We start from the raw sequence: 7,286 nt of genomic DNA, 5'->3' as shown, positions 1-7,286 counted from the left end.
TACGCAGGCAGTGAGCAAGGGCTGTCTTTCACAGCCTTCCCAGGGGCTGCGACCACACTTTTTCAGTGTCCCCTCCGAGCTAATCCTCCTCAAGAACTCACATCAAATACTCCCTCGTTATCACATCTGACAACGGAGATCCTAGCTGTTAATGACAAATCAGAAAGTTCCAGTTACCCCTCTCTCCTAGAAAGCAGTGTCCCTCAGCTCTGCAGGGAACATCTGCTTTTCAGAAACTAGGTTTGAGATTTGAAGGCGTGAGCCAGCAGGGCGCTCACCCCTGCAGAGGCCTGAGGAGCACTGCTGCTCGCTCCCCTCTCCCAGATAGCCAGCCCCTTTGGCACGGGCTGCTCAAGGAAAGAACAGGAGGTGGTCTAGGGCCTTTGAAAAAGAAGCGACTGTCCATCTCCTTCTCGGGGCGTGAGGGCAGCACCGCAGGGAGGAGCATAATGGACACTTGGCTCAGGACTGGGGCTGCCCCACGTGTCGGGGGGAGCAGAGCGGCTATTAGTCAGTAACCGGGACTCCACGTTCTCAGCTTAGCTGCATCATAGGGCACCCTGATGGCCAGGGCCTCACTTGGTATGTGTTTTTTGTGGAAACCTCTGCCATTGAGCCTGTCATTTCTAAAAAGAAGCTGGGTCAGCTGCGAACAAGGGTCCTTGCAAGAGGGCAATAGGGGTGGCGAGAGTTCCAGAAAAGGGGTCACAGGGACACTGGCTAAAGGAACTGAGGTAGTTTGGCCTGGAGGAGAAAAAGGCAAGGGGAGCAGGATGCCAAATGCTGCTGTGTGGAAGAAGGAGCCCGCTTAGTCTGTGCAGCTCTGGGAACTCAGCTAGGACCAAGGGCTGGGTGGAAAGTAAGAGAAGGCGTTGGGCTCAGAAAGATTCCAACTAATAATTAAAGCTGCCCAACTTGGAAGAATCAGCAAATTAATGCATTCTTAAAATTCTCTATTCTATGAGGCTTTCACTTAGCCACATGGGTCTCTCAGTGAAATAGCTAAGCTGTGCATTAATGGCACTGTGTATTGTGTGAGGGAAGAGATTAATTCTGTATTGCTTCCAGTAGTTATGCTCGGGGGTAAGCCTAATGGACACATGCAATAAAAGAAAAGGTGACCCCCTTTTCCTGCCCTCATTCCCGAGCCGCCTGCTGCCCTATGGGCTTTTCCCCAGAGTGCTGGGGTCTCAAGGACTATGGAGTTGGGAGCTTGCTGTACAATCCCACTTCTCTCAGCACCCAGCCCCCTTCTTCTGTGACCATTAACCCAGCCTTTTTGGAGATGTTGGATAGGGATATAATGACATGTTTTTGAAGAATCTGGAGGAAAAGGATTTTAGTGCTAAAGAGATTTGACCTTGTAAGGGAATGAAGTAAAGGCTCTAAGAAGAATTGCCAGTCTTCTACAGACTCATCAAATTTGCAGCTCAGGAGGGTTGATGTCTAAGATGTGCCCCCCGCCCCCGTGTGATTGGTTGGTGCCTTAGTAGACCATCTACTGCAAGGCAGTCCGAATCTTTCCTTCATTTCCCCATCAAAATTTATTGGTGCTATGTTTTCTCAGGGTCTTATGCCCTGCAGTGCCATAAGTTCATGGCCAGCAACTTTAAAAGGCTTCCATCAGAAGAATGGGAAGACTTCAGCATTGTGGCTGGTTGGCAAGTATTTCTGGCCAAGAGTGAGCTCCTCAAAACAAAGTGTATAGGTGGTTGTCTAGCTCAGAGGTTTCCAGACTTTTTGGTTCTTACACTCTCTAAAAGAATCTTAATAAAGTATGTATCATCATGCAATTTTTAAGTTAATAAAGTTTTTCATCATAAGTTTAAATACTTTCAAAGAATGTAATTTGGAGCATATTATAAATGTTAACATTTTAAAATTAAAGTTGAATTTCTTTTGTAAATTAAATCTAAACACTATGGCAATTGATCATCCATCATTCCATTTTCTTTTGAAAAGAGATTTGAGAGAGAGCGCATGAGTCGGGGGGGAAGGGGCAGAGGGAGGGGGACAAGCAGAGGGAGGGGGACAAGCTCCCTGCTCAGCAGGGAGCCCAATGTGGGGCTCGATCCCAGGATGCTGAGATCATGACATGAGCTAAAGTCAGATGCTTAACTGACTGAGCCACCCAGGTGCCCTATCCATTACCCATTTTTTAAAAAAACCACTTATTAACTTGCAGAAATTTGACTTTTTTTCTTTTTCTCCTTCAACTCAAATTTTCATTCCATTCCCCTCCCTCAAATCTTACTCTGATATAGTTTTTGTTTAAAAAGACTTTATTAATTACCCTATTACATTTATCTTTAATAAAAATGTAAATTAAAAATTTTAACTTTTATTTTCTGTGACCATAAAACTAAGCATTAAAAAATCTGTGTGATTGAATTATTAGCAATACACTGATTAAAACAACACAAATATACTAATTATTAAATGCAAAAAGTGAAATTATATTCTAAGTGCATCTCTTAGTGAGATGAAGAACTTTTTTCGGTTCATGTACCTGTGGAGGAATATTACTTATTGCTAGAATGAGATGGTCGGCTTCAATTCTATTTCTGTTTTTTGGTTTTTATAGATGTAAGCTGCAGGAATTGAGAGTGTTTTCTTATAGCAATGTAATTCAATTATTTGAACTTCTTCTATGTTATATGCCAGAATTCATATAATGAGCTATTATCAAAAAATATTTTTAATCTTCTGTCACCTGACAATTTGATTAGGTTCTTCTTCATTTTTCTTACAAGCAGCGAATCAGAAAGCACGTGACTTGCAAAGAGCTTTGTTCTCATCATTAGCATAATTCACTTTCTCAATTTATGGGAAGTATACCAAAAGAGCTCTACTAAGATTTATCATTGTTTTTATGCTGTAACACTTTCACATAGACTCACCTTTTAAAATTCTGTTCTTCAGAAATCATAGGAGAAACAGATACATTAATTTCATTACAGTTTTGCCAAAACAGTGCCTTGTGATAAAATACTTTGACCTTATTTTTGCTTTAAATGCGTTACTATTACTTTGGAGCTGCAGATTCAGCTCATTTGTAGAAAATGTCTGTCACAAACCTCATTGGCAGAGCCAGTCTTCATTGCCAAACCAAGTAGCCAAATCAGATACACTTTCTGTCAGAAAAAACTTTGGCTTCATTTTTCAATTCACTTAGCTGTTTTGAAGATTATAAAAATCAATGAAGATTAAAAGCATATCTTGTGAAACTGATCACTAAAACAAAAAATTAAAATGATATAGATGTGGGGCGCCTGGGTGGCTCAGTTGGTTAGGCGACTGCCTTCGGCTCAGGTCATGATCCCAGGGTCCTGGGATCGAGCCCCTCATCGGGCTCCCTGCTCTGCGGGAAGCCTGCTTCTCCCTCTCCCACTCCCCCTGCTTGTGTTCCCTCTCTCGCTGTCTCTCTCTCTGTCAAATAAATAAATAAAATCTTTAAAAAAATAAAATAAAATAAAATGATATAGATGTAATATAATTAATTCCATGTTTAAGTTATAAAAACAAGGTAATCAGTAGATTCTTTTTCATATAAAATAAGAATGATAAAAGGCATGGTATATCTCTGGTAAAAATGGTTTATTAAATACTGCTGACTGGCTTTGGAGAATAAGAACTAGTATAAAATTCAGAAATACTACTAATAATATGGAAAGGTCCTAGGCTGCTAATCAGTTTGGCAGCACATAATTTTTTTATTATTATGAAAAAGATATTAAGCATTAAATAAGAATAAAGAGAATTGACTATAACTGAAACAATTATTTCATGCTCTGGTTTGATACAACAGGTTTTGACAACTGTATTAACTAATGCACACCAAATCTGAAAATGCACAGGGAAGTTTATCCTTGGGTTTTCTCCATCTTATCTTGTAAAAATTGGTATTCCTTGAAGGCATTCTAATTTCATTTACAATAATCACCAGTGCAAACCTGTGTTCTTCCCAGTTAAGCTATATTCTAGGGACGAGTATGGAGAATTGTGTAAAATAATTGTGTACAAGTGCACGAAGAGGCCATTTTTGGTATTCATTGTCTCTGATTTTCTCTGTGCTTCATTCTCTCAGGACTCTCCCCCTCAAGAGCAAGGCGTTCTTTGACAAGCGTAAGGAGGCAGAAGAGGAAAAGGTATTAAAAAAATTTGTCATTATTTCTATCGTTCTACTTTACCATATATATCTGAATTCTAAAAAGCCATATATGAGTCCAAACACTTTATTTCTGTGTTTTCTAACATAGCACTTTTAACATGTGTTTAAGAAGGGAAAGCCAAAAGTTCTGTGGCTTTCTGATTAAAGGAACCTTCAAAGGACCATAAAGGTTCCATTAAAGGAAATTTTCCTTTTGTTTGCCACATCTGGGAGTTTGGGATCATATTAAGGGCATATATCTTTGTTGTTATAATGTGGGGCAGGGACTAATATGAATATAGATTCATTCTCAGTAGATCCATTTGGGGAAAGAGTAGGATATGTATAGGGAATCTGGAAATTAGTTCACTTAAAACTACCCACGAGCATGTACTCCTTGGAAAGACTTCACGTGTCCTGAGGCACACATACCCTAGTTTGAAAATCAGGAGTTTATCAGACCCCTATCTAGCCTAACCTGACCCAGGGCAAGATTTTTTACCATAGGGGTCTCAGTCCCTGAGGGAGGGCCACCGAAGAGTTTAAAAGAGGGTCTGGGAATGCAGATGGGACTGCAGCAGCCCCTGTTTGGGGAGCAGGGATGAGAAGCCTGTTCCCAGTCTGGTGCTCATGGACCTGCATGTGCTCCAGCTGCTGAACAGAAAGATCTCAGAAGGTCCCCTGGCCCTTTGTGGGTGCATAAGCACGTTACCATTGCCTGAACCCGGAGGATGCGTGCTGCAAATCCACAAGGCAACGGAGGCAGGCAGGGTACAAGAAAATAAGAGGTTATGAGCGCTGGATCGTGGAGGGGTAGGGGTGGTTCCTCACCAAAGGTGCAGGCCCCACTCAGCTCCAACCCCTCTATTGCCAGACCTTCCAGTTTTCCAGGGAAGACAAAAACTCACATTTTCACATGAAATCTTCCCATTTGTAAATGTTGGCAATTAAATCAAGATTTTTATAAAACACTTAGCAGGCAAAACAAGCCCACAAGGCCTATCTGATCCATGGTTGCTGGTTAGCAATCTCTGCCCAAAGGCCACAGGGTGTTATTTTTGCCTCACAAGAGAACAAAGCAGCTCCTAATCAGAGTTTGCGTCTCCCCCCTGGACGTCTCCCCCCTGGACTCCAGCGAGCACTCCCAAGTTCTTACCTCTGCCTCAGCGGTTATTAACCCCTTAAGTCCATAGCTTAGCAAGTCATAGCTGGGTCCTGCAAGTTTAAAATGCAGTGACTATTTCAAGCTTCATGGAAGCTGAGGGAATTGTCATCAGCAAACCAAAGTCCACTGAGTTGAATAGAACTTTAGACAAAATTCATTCTAGCTTTCCTGTTTTTACAGTTGCTGATACATTCTCTTAAATTTTCCTTTCGGGGCTGACAGCACTTGTCTTAATAAATGGAGGGTGTGCAACCCCAATATTACAGTTCCTGGATACTCTCCGTACACACCTTCAATCTGGAAAGCTGGACCTTCACTCTGGAACTCTAAAGACTGTAAAAACCTCTTCAGTGAAAGAAGTAAGCTATGATTCTATTTCAGCCCTTCTCACTTTCAGCCCCTGGCTTACAATTACCCTGAGTGCTTTAACTTCAGATGGTGTGCTGGTTTTAAAATGTGGCCATAAATTCTTCAATATTCTTTCCTTTAGGAGGTAGAGCTTATTAATTCCCTCCCCGTGAGTGTGGGCTATATTTAGTGACTTGCTTCTAATGAATAGAATATGATGGATGATAGTGACTTCTGAGAATAGGTCATGGGCATTGTGGCTCGCTCCCAGCTCTCAAATTACTGGCTCTGAGGGAAGCCAGAGGTCATGAGGACACTTAAGTAGCCTTTTGGAGAGGCCCATGAGTGGAGGAACGGAGTTCTCCTGCCAACAGCAGATTCTTCAGCCCTGGTCAAGCCTTCAGATGATTGCAGCTTGCTGACTTCTTGACAGCAAGCTCAGGAGAACTGAGCCAGAAGCACCAGCTAACCTGCTCCTGAATAGAAGAGAATCTGTGAGATAAGAAAAGTGTATTGTTTCAGGATGCATGGTGTGGCTGTAATGTGTTCTGTGGCAACAGATAACTAACACAGATGGGCATAAAGCAACCTAGACCATACCACCTCCATGGCCTGGCCTCATCACTTCTTGGTTTCCCATTTAGCGATGGCAGGAAGACAAGATGCATCCCCTCCCAGCTGTGAAAACATACAGGGGATGGGAGGCTGTTGGGTGAGGAAAATGGCAATTGTTTGTGAGGTAAAAGGTAATCAAGTTTAAGGAGGACTTCTCTTACATTCGGAAATATTAACCTCTGGATGGGATTACCGAAAAAGGTAGTGGTAACTCCATTTTAAGAATTTTCTTTCAGATTGAACAAATTCTGAGTATGTGGTAGGCAGCTGGGATTTAGCTCTGCTCTAAGGCTCCTTTCTCTTAATAAAAGTTGAGGGTAAATAGGAAACTTAACCAAAATCTGAGATGTGCATGAATTTCAAAAATAACTCCCCAGCATAAATGTCCCTCCTGACACACATGTGCCAAGACTCAAGATTTCTCAGAAAGCATCTGACCCCCACTTTCCAGAAGCTGAGTGCCCAGTTTGGAGCCACGCCCTCTGTTGCTCCTCTCCCTTCTCTCTGGCCTTTATCTCAGAGGCCTGCGCCTTAGCCTCTGTTCACGTGAAACTGAAGTATCTGGACCCAGCCAGCCACTCCAGCAACTTGTGGTAAGCCGGGTGAAGTTTCACGTCATTGTGGAGGAGGAGGGAGCAGCTGCATTTCTTATGCACAGGGAGGGGATGCACCCCCCCCTGAATTTCTGGGTTGCGGGGTCACAGGAGACCTCCAGAAGGTCCTGGTGATGCCATCTCATCATGTGCTAGATCCCAGGTAGCTGGGTACATATGAATTAATGACTTAAAATCCTGTCTCAAATGTTTATCTTCCTCCAAGTGGGGGAAGCCTTTTATCTGTGTATAAGTGCAAATATTCCGTGAAGAAGTGAGGTCTGGTATATTTTGGATAAAGAATGCCACAGCCTAGCCCCTAATCAATCACGTAGAACCTTCAGAAGGGAACACGCGTGAAAGGCAGAGCTGATAGATGCCCTTCAGTCTACTTTGGGGGCTCTGAGAACACACG

Source organism: Halichoerus grypus, chromosome 2, assembly GCF_964656455.1.
Source record: "Halichoerus grypus chromosome 2, mHalGry1.hap1.1, whole genome shotgun sequence".
Lineage (NCBI taxonomy): Eukaryota > Metazoa > Chordata > Mammalia > Carnivora > Phocidae > Halichoerus > Halichoerus grypus.
This window is presented reverse-complemented; position numbering follows the sequence as displayed.